This window comes from Cynara cardunculus (assembly GCF_001531365.2).
Source record: "Cynara cardunculus var. scolymus isolate 2C chromosome LG 3, CcrdV1, whole genome shotgun sequence".
In the NCBI taxonomy this organism is placed as follows: Eukaryota; Viridiplantae; Streptophyta; class Magnoliopsida; order Asterales; family Asteraceae; genus Cynara; species Cynara cardunculus.
The window spans coordinates 6,731,373-6,744,565 of NC_037530.1; the positions used below are offsets into that span (position 1 = coordinate 6,731,373).

The 13,193-nt window shown below is 33.3% G+C and overlaps 1 pseudogene; it reads right to left on the bottom strand.

Moving 5' to 3' along the window:
- Positions 1-10,503: 10,503 nt before the first annotated feature.
- On the bottom strand, positions 10,504-12,804 carry LOC112510288 (annotated as a pseudogene).
- Positions 12,805-13,193: the final 389 nt, after the last annotated feature.

Here is a 13,193-nt window from a genome sequence, read left to right on the forward strand (position 1 = left end):
TATATATATATATATATATATATATATATATATATATATATATATATATATATATATATATATATATATATATAAAGATCAAACCAACAAGGCCAATAACAATCATGGAATAAACCGTATGTATAGTAAGTACGATTTACCGTATAAAATATAAAGGGAACACAAAATCAACAATCTTTATATGTATTTTTTTACCGTAAGCATCAAAATCTTGTATAAATCAGTTATATCATGTGTGAAATATATATATATATATATATATATATGTGAAAACTTGTACCAGCTTTATATCTAAAAGGCATATGTGTATATTGTAGTTGTACATTGAATACAATCAATAAGTGGGGTTGTTTACAAGACACGAACATTTAATTAAATGGTGTCTAAGAAAAACAAGTTTTAACATGACGAGATGTTTTTTATGATACCAGAAATACGTGGGTTTTGGTTAAATTTGGATTTTTATTTATAGTTTTGAATCATGAGAGGTTGGATATGAACACTTGTGAACCATAATAACACATTTTTATTGAAGACAAGTATCAATCAAACCTTAAATGGTAGCCACAAAAGGAAAGGGTGATGTTGAATTCATCCAAATTGTGCATGTTGTTTGAGGGGACCAATATAAGGTTTGTTCACAAGGGATTGTCTCTTTTTCCCCAAATTCTTCAATGAGGAAATAAAAAATACCTTTCTTAAACCACAAGGGTGGTGTCTGATTAGTTTGAGCTTGCCTCTAAAGGTCAAAAGTACCTAGAGGTCTCAGGTTCAAATCCAAGGAGGAATAAAAATCCCCTTGGTGGCCATGAAGGTTCAAATGCGGTGACTCCGGGATATTTGCAAAGCAGGTGGTCGCCATGGGATTAGTCGGCTCGCATAGTGAGTTGGATATCCAGGTTAATCAAAAAAAGAAAAAAAAAACCCTTCTTATAAAATATAGTTAATTCTGTTCAAAATCCAAATCCTTCATTCTCAAAATGGGTTTAACTGACAATAAGGTTTGAGCCTTTGGCCATTCTGCTCAGAGGTCACTGGTTCGAGTTCTGCAAGACCACTAGGGATTTTTCTGATTATTCTCCAGGACTCTGAGATAAATTTGGGTATCCACAAGTTGATCCAAAGACACACGGTTAACAAAAGGAAAATAAGTTTAAACTTGTTATCGTTGATGGAAGAATTCAATTCAATTTCTAAGCTTTCTATGATATTTTTACATCCTATGTTCGGATGATTGTAACGACTTTGGCGATTGAGTGCTAACAGTAAATTTTTGATTTTTTAGAAATACGTTCAACTTAGCTGACCCAATATAACTCATTTGAATTAAAAATATATATTACATTTTTTAACAGGGATAATTTTGTAAGACGAAGAAGTTAGTTTGAGTTAATCGAATGCTGTCAACACAACCAACAAAACCCATCTGCACAAATCCTTCATGACACAACTCATGTCCATGACCCGTTTCACAACCCACTTCCATACCCAGGGCCGTTCCTAAGATTTTTGATGCTCTGTGCGAAAATAATAAAAGATGCCCTTAAGTCTATTTTTTTTAAGCCAATGAAACAACGAAACATGTGATTTTTAAAGAGTTTAGAACATATTTAAACTAAGTGTCTCATTCTCTTGTTGATTTTTATTAATTATAATTAACAAAAATATAATGGGGGACATAAAAACCAAAACCCTAAATTCAAAATATAGAATGATAAAAGAATAAATCATGGATTAAGATTGTGCTTCCTTCTTTTCCGGTTTTCCTTTTTTCAAAATGAAATTAGCAAAATAGAAACTTTATTTCAATATATGAGACTTAACAGACAAGCAAAACTACATTAGTTTTTAACTAAAATAGTAAATTACATCTAAATTATTGTCATAGTAAGCAAAAATTAAAACTCAAAAGTTATAGGTGTAACAACTAAAGGCTAAGGGCCTATCTATTAACAACTTAATGGAACTAACAACTTATTTGCTCAACTACGCATGATTGTTTCGTAGTGGCTTAATGATATAAAAAATGGCTTATCCAGTAAGCTTCTAAGGAGAACTTTATATAGAAAGTCAAGTTTTTTCCAAACATGTCCATTCTAACTAAAAAAAGCTCCTTACATCTGCAAAAAAACTCTCTCAAACAAAAACTTTTTCAACTTATACAAACAGATTAATTTATACAGACAACTGTATCCATATAGAACTTAATAAAAAACCAATCAAACGCCCCATAAATCTAATGCGGTAATGTCAAACCTCAAAGTAAACAAAAGTCAAAAGAACAATAATAAATTGTAAAATTCATAATTTATGTTACTGTGCATTGCAAAGAACAAGTGCCCAATAATTAAGACAGTATCACAATATGTTGTTAATGTTGTGTAGTGTGCTCCAACTATGTTGATACAGTGATGTGCTCATGTGAATTGAAAATTTCAATTCTCAAATATTTCAATATGCAAAAGGAAGACTCATTATCAAAATGACAAAAGCCCCTTAGCCTAGTAGGTCGGTAACCCACACGACCATATGACCCATCTTTATAATAATCAGTTAAAAATTTAGATTTTTTTTGCAAAAAGATCTAAAGATTCATAAATCATAATATGACTCACATAACAACTCGGTAAGTTCAATCAACAGTAGAAATCAGTCATTCGATATTTCCATCTTTGATTTCTTGAATCTAATTTCATGATCGTTAATCGGCTGGAAAGAGAACTTCATGCCTTGAAAATCGAAATAGTCGAAATTTGAAGAACAATAGAAATTAGATTGAGTTGTTGGAATGATAGCGTTAACTGGTTCACGATATGCATTAAGTATTCATCACTACTAGACCTTGGGCATGTTTTTATAGTTAAAGCTCAGTTATCCAATTTCCAGATTATTAAATCAAAACTAGTAATAGATGACAACTTGATGCCCCTTTAAGCTTTGATGCCCTGTGCAGCCGCATGGGCTGCACGTGGCCAGGGCCGGCCCTGTCCATACCCACACATGTATGATTCAATTCATTTTTTGGGAATAAATACTCCAAATAGTGGGTTTTACGCACTTGCAACCATACCGCTTTTTTTTTTTCCGTTGGGGGGGGGGGGTTGGGACAACTTGACTTAGGATGTGACATAAATTCAAATAAGATGATAAAATTTATCTTATCTCCAATCGTTGAATGAATTGAACGAAACCCACAACACGATCTCACTCCAACTTTTTGCCACTTTTCTTTTCTGTTCTCACCCAATAATGTATATGGATTTGTTATGACATGAGAGCCACAAGATTCAAATGGGTTAAAAATCTCGAATATAGACGTATAAAACGGTTATGAATTTTCTCCGTTAAAATCACGACTTTTTTGGTCTTCCTAAAACCCCGAAATTTCAATTTCTTGATTTTGAAGAATTGGCATAACAGATCCTTCGGTTTTTTTTTGCCAATTCTCACCTCAAGCAACCTTGAAAAGCATAATCTTTAAACTATAAAAGGGACGTTTGGTTTGAATTAATGTTTTTAGAATGATTTTTTTATTAATCTGGATATCCAACCTGCTATGCGAACCGACTAATCTCAGGGCGATGACTTGCTTTGTAGATAGCCTGGAGTCACTGCATTTGAACCTCCGTGGCCACAAGAGGATTTTTATTCCTCCTTGGATTTGAACCTGAGACCTTGATCTTTGGAGCCAAACTCAAACCAATCAGGCACCACCCTTGTGGTTTAGTTTTTAGAATGATTTTGAATTGCAAGGATTTGGAACTATTTGGAATGTTTGGTTTGTGAGATTTGAAATGATACTGAATCTCAGTCTTTATAAATAATTTATAAACCAAAAATTATAAAAATATTTTATTAATTGATTATCAAGAAATTAATGTTTTTAACATACGTTAAAACACTATTACAAACAAATCATATGAAATCCCAAAAAATACCAAGCACGCTCAAGGGATTATAAATCCAATGTTTGTGGAATTTCGTTGAAATCTCGAGGTTTTGATTGCGAACTACCCTTTAAACCAAACGTGAGATTGCAATGAAATCCAATCACAAGGTTTTGGTTAAGTTAAATGAACGAACATAAACAAGCACGGCTCATGTTCATTCGATTCATTTACATCCCTACTCCCTGTTGTAGGTATGCATTTTATGACATTTTTGGTGATCTCCGGTTCCAATATTCTGCGGAACTACCTCTTGCAATACGCGACATACTCATGCACTCATCAAAATAGCTCCCAGAGATGAACTCGGAAGGGCGTTCTCGAACCGTGTCAATAGTTGGACTTCTCAACTAGGAACAGAGGGAAATCAAGTTCGAGTTAATCTTTTACTGAATTTATGAGTTTGAATTCTTCTCTCTTATGAGTTTCGATATTGTTTTATTTCTAAGTGTTATGCTTTTGTAATATATCTATTTGTATTATCAACAAAGAGGGGAAGATTGTTTGTCTCAACCATTTTATCTGATAATAATATAAAAACATTCAATCTAACATTTAGAAGAATTCTTAGATGTGATATATGCCTTAGAACAATTCAGATCAACATTGTATCCAAACTGGTAAATAATCCATTTCGGATTTGGTATCTGGATTTGTATCTGAACTTGGTGTCCAGATTTGTATCTGGACTTACCTTCGAATTTGATATCCAGATTCATACTCTGACCTGGTACCTGGATCTACATCAGGATTTAGTATCCGGATTTTGCATCTGGATTTGGATTCTGGACTCAACATCCAGTTCTAGTATCCAGAAGCCTATATGATCTGAATAATTTACAGAATCCAAGATTTTTACTTCATAAAACAAATGTCTTGCGGTAATCTCAAATATAGCTTATATTTCGAAAAGAAAATAGATAGGATTTTTCCTTTGCAAAAGTTTTGTAAATTATTTGTATTGATCCAAGAACAAAAAGTCTTCAACCAAATCGAAGACTAGTTGAAGAGAAACTAAGATCAAATAAGACAAAGTCAAAAGTAGTATGACAAATACTTTTGGCAAGCCGATTTTGGAGTGCAAACTTAACCAACAAGTTTGACTCATCAACTTTACCAATTCGGTCTCATAACCGGTCCTTACCGGTCCCGGACCAGACCGGGCTAATTTGGCCATCACTACCCCTATCTATGCAAATATCATATCATATCATKTTGAAAAATAATACAAGTGTCCTAAGATAAATCTAATAAAAATATATTAATGAATTGTCTTAAATGCTATTTGAATATAAAATAATTGTAACCATCAAGGGGTGTAGTTGAGATCGTGGTGTTGTTGTATAGGATGCCAACACATGACACTTCCATGCAGGTGCACCTGTGGTCATGTGTCATATGCATTTATTTGTATTGGTAGGTTAGGTTACACCCCCACCCTACCATGAACCCTCTCCTCTAATTTCACCATAACTCCTAGCTAGGGCCTAGGGACCTTCTCCATATCTTACATAGTCTTTTAAGCTTATTTTATGACTAAACTATGAGTTTGGTCCCTCTCCTTTGTTGAAAATAACACTTTTTGTTTTTACGGTTTTAGAATTACAATATAACCATCGTGGTTTACAGAAATCAAGAAACGTCTGAATTTTTGACCTTTTTTTTATTAACTTGGATATCCAACTCGTTATGTGAGCCGACTAATCCCAGGACGACCATCTGCTTTGCAGATAGTCCGGAGTCACCGCATTTGAATCTCTGTGGTCATAAGGGGATTTTTATTTTTCCTTGGATTTGAACCTGAGACCTTCTGGTACTTTTGGCATTTGGAATCAAGCTCAAACCAATTAGACACCGCCCTTGTGGTTAAGAAATTACTTTTAACGGTTGTTAAAAAAATTCATTAATTGAGGAGCATTTTTGTTATTTTGTTGATTTTTTCTCTTTTACCCAATCAAAATAGATTTTATGATTTTGGTTCTTGAAAGAACAAACATTGTATCTTATTGAATGGACTATTTTAATGATCGTTGAAGAGAATGACTAAATTTCGACGTTTTTACAAAAATAAAATAAAATAATGACAACCATCTTACAATTTTAAAAATGTAAGGATAAAAAAATGTTATTTTTGACAAATTACAGGAACCAAATACATAGTTTACTTTTATTTTATTTTATTTAAATTGCTTGTTTGAATTTTTTTATATCTCTTTAAAACTAATTATATATATATATATATATATATATATATATATATATTATATAGGGGAGCGTTCAAATAAAAACCACTCAATTTGTAAAAACCGTGAAAACCTCATTCAACCAATCATAATTTTTCATTTTGTTCATTTTTTTGTAATTATGAGAGGATGATTAACCATTTTTATTGCGGAGGGTGTTAATCATGGATTTTATCATCTTCATTATTTTAATTTGAGAGAAATACATGAAACAGTTTCATTAAAATTTCATAAATATTATATGAAACAATTTCATAACCATATTTGAAACAAATTCATCAAAAAAGTATTATATGAAACAATTTCACAAGATTAAACAATTTCATGTAAAAAATTCATAAGATTAAACAATGAAATCGACGTATGAGAGTGTTTTTTACAAATGAAGGTGGTTTTCATTTGATCGTTCCTCTATATATATATATATATATATATATATAGAGAGAGAGAGAGAGAGAGAGAGAGAGAGAGAGAGGGGGGGACGATCAAATGCAAACCACCCTTATCCGTTGATTTCATTGTTTAATTTTATGAAGAAAAAAAATTATGAAATTGTTTAATCTTGTGAAATTGTTTCATATAATACTTTTTTTTATGAAGTTGTTTCATATATGGTTATGAAATTGTTTCATATAATACATAATGAAATTTTAATGAAATTGTTACATGCATTTATCTAAAATTAAAATAATAAAGATGATAATATTCATCATTAACACCCTTCACAATAAAAATGATTAATCAACCTCTCATAATTACAAAAAAAAAATGGACAAAATAAAAAATTATGATTAGTTGAATGAAGTTTGTACGATTTATACAAAAAACATGATTTACAAAGTAAACCTTCTTTCTCTCTTTATATATAGCATTTGGATAAGTTGGAGGTTCTTGAGGATTGTTGAAAAGCTATCAAAAAATAGATTAATAAATTAATAGCTTAAAAAAGTTACTATTTTCTTTTTAATAAATTTATAGATAAAAAATTAATTATTTGATAAAAAAAAAATAGTTTATTTATAACTTAATGATATGATCAATTTATTCACTCATGTTTTCAATTTTTTGTCTGAGAAGCATGGTTTAAAGGTAGCAATTGTGTGAAAGTTTGAGTGTTTATTATCATAACCTCTTTTTTTGTCATGTCGGTGTTTAAAACAGTTTTATCTTTTTCCATATCACTAACTTACTGTATCTTTAAAATCAACAATTTTATATAAGAAACTACTGAACTCAATCACTTATTATATATTATTGTTTTCTTACAACTTAATGATTAAATCATTTGCTTATTTGGCTTAATTTAGTTAGCCAAGTTATATTTATGTTCCGACCACGTTGTTTCCTTTGCCAACAACTGTACAACATCCTCGTCTGATTAAACTTCTCTGTGTGCATTTTCATTTTTTGTGATTCTAAACACGTTCTTGGCAGTTTTTGTCGGTCTAATGGAACAACAATCCACATCATGTTGAAATAACCGTAGAAAACAATAAACTAAACGAACAATGAAAATGGTTTCGATATCAAACCATCACACCAGATTACTTGCTCCTTATTTGTGTTCATCATCACAAATGAATCCCTTCTACCCCTGATTCTTTAACCTTTCAAGAATCCAAATTTATAATTCATACCCATTAGCATCATTGGTGTTATCTGCTATATATCTTTATTTTAAACCAAACACTAAGAGGCTGTTTACCAAATACTTACCTAGTAAGTGTTTCCCGGTAAAATTTAACACTGTCATTTACTCACCGGGTAAGATTTTAGTCCACCAAAACGGTATCGTATGCAACAATTTAATTAGAAGAGACAATTTGATTATTAAGTACTATCACATTTAATGCTATCTTTTGATCTTGTGGAATATGACCTAAGAATATGTTGGCAACTCTTATCCAAATTAATCCAGTAGGTACTAGAAGGGTATTCGTGCAATGCAGCGAGATACATCTTGATTTTAATATTTTATTTTATTATTTATCACAGTCGATGTTATAATATGGTCTTATGTGATTTGAGAAAGCGATGATGTTTTTATTTTTGAATAAAATATAAATTTGAAGATATCATAAGAATTTGACAAAGATATATCGATATTAGTATAAAATTAATTATTTAAAATTCCTCATTTTTTGTGTTATTTTTTATTTCAAATTTTTATTATAATTTAATTTAGGTTCAATAACGAAGTAATTTCTATTTGGTTTAATAATATAATTTTCTTATAAAGATAATAATTAATTATTTTGTTAGAACTCGATAATTATCCTAATTATATTTTAGATTTTTTATATTTTAAAATGAGATGTTTATCCTCCATCTGATTATGTTTATCCGCAGTTAGTTATACGAATTCAAACATCGAGCTTTAATAAGTTATACTTATACATAATTACTTGTAATCTTGAATTTTAAGTAATATGCATCAATATACGGTACTTAATGCATAAAAAATGGTTTTTAAGAGTTTTTATCAAATGCTTTATAATATAGTATAGATTGTACTAAGAACTTGTTATACAATTATAAGTTAGCTTATTTTTTGAGTTTATGGAAAAAGTTTGGTTTGGTAAGCAATAAAATAGCTTATAAGCTAGCTTTTTGAAAAACTACTTTTGATAGGAATTCAACTTTTTATAACTATTTTCCAATTAAGATCCTTATATTTACATAAAGACCACAAGCCATAGCCTTTTTAGTAATTTTATATTGTCATCTAATATTCTAACTAATTAGTTAGTTCTTACCAAACGTGACTAGTTTAACAGCTAATCACTAGCTTCTTAGCTAGTTTACCAAACATAGCCTAAACTGTTCTTTATGTGCTCTATTTAGCTCATTGATCTATAATTCAGATCAGACAACTGCAGTCACAATTTCATATAAAGGCTGAGGAAGTTGTCTTTTGAATTTAATTAAAGAAGCCAGAGAATGGAAGCTGAATTTCGTGAAAAGAAGATGCAGAAATTCAGATGAATAACATGAGAATCCTCGTTTGTGAACAATGGTAAACGCTTATCGGTAAAATTCAACATTGTCGTTTACTTTCCGGATAAGATTTGAGTCCACCAAAACGACATTGTATGTAATAATTTACTAGGTAAGCGCTAACCGTGGTAAGAGTCATCGCCATCACTTACCAGGTAAGACTCTCGGTCCTTGTTTTCGCTCTTACCGGGTAAGATTCTTGTACTTTGCCATAGTCATCCAGTAAGGTAATATGACTTAGTAAGTGCTTACCCAGATAAACATTTGGTAAACGGCCCCTAAGAGTTCAATGAATAACGGACACTACACAATTAGCTAGGGAGAATAGCACAAGATGATGCAATTTCTCGATGCTGCACCATTCAGTGACAACACAACAGGACCATGATAAAGAAAAAAAACAACACTGGATGCCTAGGGGAAACTTGTTAAAGCCTAAAATCCTAATCAAGTGAAAATAAATAAATAAAATTTGAAAGTAAGTGGTGCTTGTGGACGCTAATAAATGAACGATGTGCCAATCTATGAACAATTGATAGATATAGGAACATGGATGATGATGATGATGATGATGAGTAATGCATGAAATAGGGAAAATGTTGAGAATCAGAACGTACTGCTGCTGTCGCTGGCGGAGATTGAAGGAACTTCGGACTTGACAAGATGATAACCACCTCTGTTACTGATGTCAAGCCCCTGGAAGCGGCGGAGTGGATCCTGCTGCAATGTGTCCAAGAGAACATGGGATTGGGTGGCGGCAAGACTAGGGCGGTGGTGGTGGTGCTGGTTTGACATGTTTGACTGGTAGTATTTTTGTGGCTCGGGCTGGTGCTGGTTTGATAAGAACTAGAAGTTAGGTTGGTTATAGGGAACATGGTGTATTCCCATATTTTAGGCATCTGAACAGCTTGCTATTTCTCCCGTTGCAATTCTGAGCCTTTCAACTTCCTGCTTCAGTGCCTTATCAAGAGCCGTACCTTAAAAACAATAATATGGTCATTACACACTAAAAAAGATAAAGGATTGCAACATTAGATTACTCTCCAAAAAAGCTCTTCCCAACAGAGGATACACAGGTTCCAACATATGTCAAAGAGAAATGGTCCAAATGTACCCAACAGAGGATACACGGGCAAAGATGTCCCCCCTTAGCTCTGATACCATGTGCGAAATCTTTCTCTTAAGCAGAGAGGGGAGGTTCCAACATATAAAGAGGTTTGGTGGCTTGTGTCTAACTGATGTGGGACCATCAATAACAAGGTAATTAAGATTTTGCAACTTGTATTCTTGATCTTGAACCTTAGAAAACGATGTTCCAGTTATATCAACATAGAAACAGAAGCAACGATCTGTGACTTTCTAGTACTTTTCTTGTCAATGTACTAAAATTCATCATGTTGCATAAGTGCATATTATAGTGCTTAGCAGGAAAGCCTTTCTAAATTAGAGGGGACATTAGATAAATGACCTAAATGGGCAGCAAGGGCTGCATGTATGATGTTTTGTAACTGAGCCTGTTGTTCCATAGCTTGTAATCGGAGCTTAAGGTCTGTGTTTTCAGAAGATAGACCGATTGTATCTCTCTGTACAAGGAAAACATCAGTCTACAAATCAAAGGCAATACAACAGACATACTGAAACACCTGTTTAAAAGATTTTGGGGTTAAAACGTTACTACACATAGACATGCACATGTAGATGCAGTTAAAGATGGTTAATCATGCAATGATTTTTCTTCTAGTTCTAGTTGGTCAGCAGTGAGCCTTGGAATTTGTAAGGTTGTTCCTTTGTGACCAGAAGGCCACCAGATCAAGTCACATAAACAGCATATTTGCAAAATGCAAGGAAAATACTTAACAAAGAGGACCCTCCTACCAATCTTTGCAACATTGAGGAGCCTTGGTGCAGTGGATCCCCCTTTGCTTATCATAAGGAAGTTTGATGAAATCCACTTCAATGATAATGATAACACCAATTTAATGCATGACACAATAGTCATCATCCTACTTATACAAGGGAGAGGGTGGATGCATTGGTGGGGACCGGTTAGTCCTAGGGTATTTGGCCACTTCACGAAATAGAACAACTCGAGTCTCGAGGTGCGGGACAATGAGATGCCCCTTATAAAACTGATATGACTCGTTGTTAGAAATTCTGGTTTTCGATTGCTTGATTTTCACTGAAAGTCGTGTAACACTTTTAGATTGAAGTATTTCGATGGTACAATCGAAATTTCAAACAGATAAAATTCAGTGTTTTCGAACAGAGAATTGAAAAATGTTATGAATCTATGTACCTTTTTCAAATCAAAATGACCAAATCAAAATTCAATTTGAAAACTGTCAAAAACGGCAGTTTTTGAACCCTAAACCGGGTTTAAAATCCGGATTTTTGAAGCATTTTTCACAAAGCAATATTACCCGAATAAAAAAAATTCAAGCTGACCTGGCCGCCCCTTGGACACCGCCACTGGGGGCCTTTGTGAAAAATGCTTCAAAAATCCGAATTTTAAATTTTAAACCCGGTTTAGGGTTAAAAAACTGTCGTTTTGACGGTTTCCATATTCAATTTTTGAATTGGTCATTTCATCTTGAGAGGTACACGGATTCATAACGATTTTTGGATTCTCAGTTCTGTCAACCACTGAATTTTATCTGATTGAGATTTCGATTGTACCGTCGAAATACTTCAATCTGAAAGTGATATACTACTTTCAGTGGATTCCAAGCAATCGAAAAACCAGAAATTCTAACATAGCATGCCTTCCTCTCTTTAGAACGGGCAGCAGATTGTCAATTGGCTAAAATCCTGTATACCACAAAGCATAAGATGGTCTAAAGAGAGGCATAACCTATTTTGGTTGGCAGCAACGTAATACGCAATTGGAAATGGCGAAATGCAATTGTACAACTTCTCTGTCTAATAATGTCTTTAATTTCGTTCGTAAGGCAGAACTATTTGCAATAGGTTTTGGACAAGTTTGGCTCATGATCCACATCGAGTTGGCTTCCTACACCTTATATCACTACCGAACGTTCCGTCAGTGGTTTACATAAGAAAATCAGATAGAATTGCATACGGGAACGGAAAATAAAATAAACAAATGATCCATACCTCTTAGCTCGTTTAGGATCGATGGTCCACAAGTTAGCAAGCTTATCAGGAGCCATTGCCTTCTTAGCTTCAATATTTTACTAAAAAGACTCGAACCATCCACTGAATTACTATGCCGATGTCGAGGTCTGGTCCTGCTCTTTTCACCATCACCGTGATCACCGCCAGTATTATCCTCCGAAGCTCCACCTGCAGCAGCATTGCTGTCAACAATTCCGCCGTCAGCGTCATTCAAGTTGGATCCAAGCTTCTCAATGTCTATCTAAGTACAAAACAGATCGTCTTCGGATCCAAGCTCTTCGAAGCTTCCAGACGGTGCATCGAACGTGTCTGACACCTGATCTAGGTCGTCCGGTAGCCAAAAGTTGACCTCAGAGTGTGCTCTACGGTGGTGAGATGTCCTGAAGGGAAAGGGGGTTGCATCGATGGGATTGGCGTTTGGATTTGACGGATCTTGCATTGCGTATGATCTTCTTCAGTTCCTCTGACCAAAAAGCAGTGTAAGTTTCGTTATCTGTATTTATTAAAGGCAAAACCGTATAACTGTTTTCTGGGTGCAATCTGCAATGTAGAGATGGCCAAATGGGCCTGGCCCGGCCCGTTACCGCCTGAGGACTGGAACCGGGACCGGAGAGGGACCGGAACCGGGACCGGAACCGGTTATAGGACCGGCCCGGCCCGGTCAACAAAAGTCAACGTGTATATATATATAACAAAACGTATTTATAAAATTAAACATATATATATATACATATATATATATATAACAAATCATATTTTTAAACGTATTTATAAAATTAAACATATACATATATAACAAAACATATTTTTAAACGTATTTATAATAAAACATATTAAAAATAACATATATAAATTTATTAATTACCAAAAA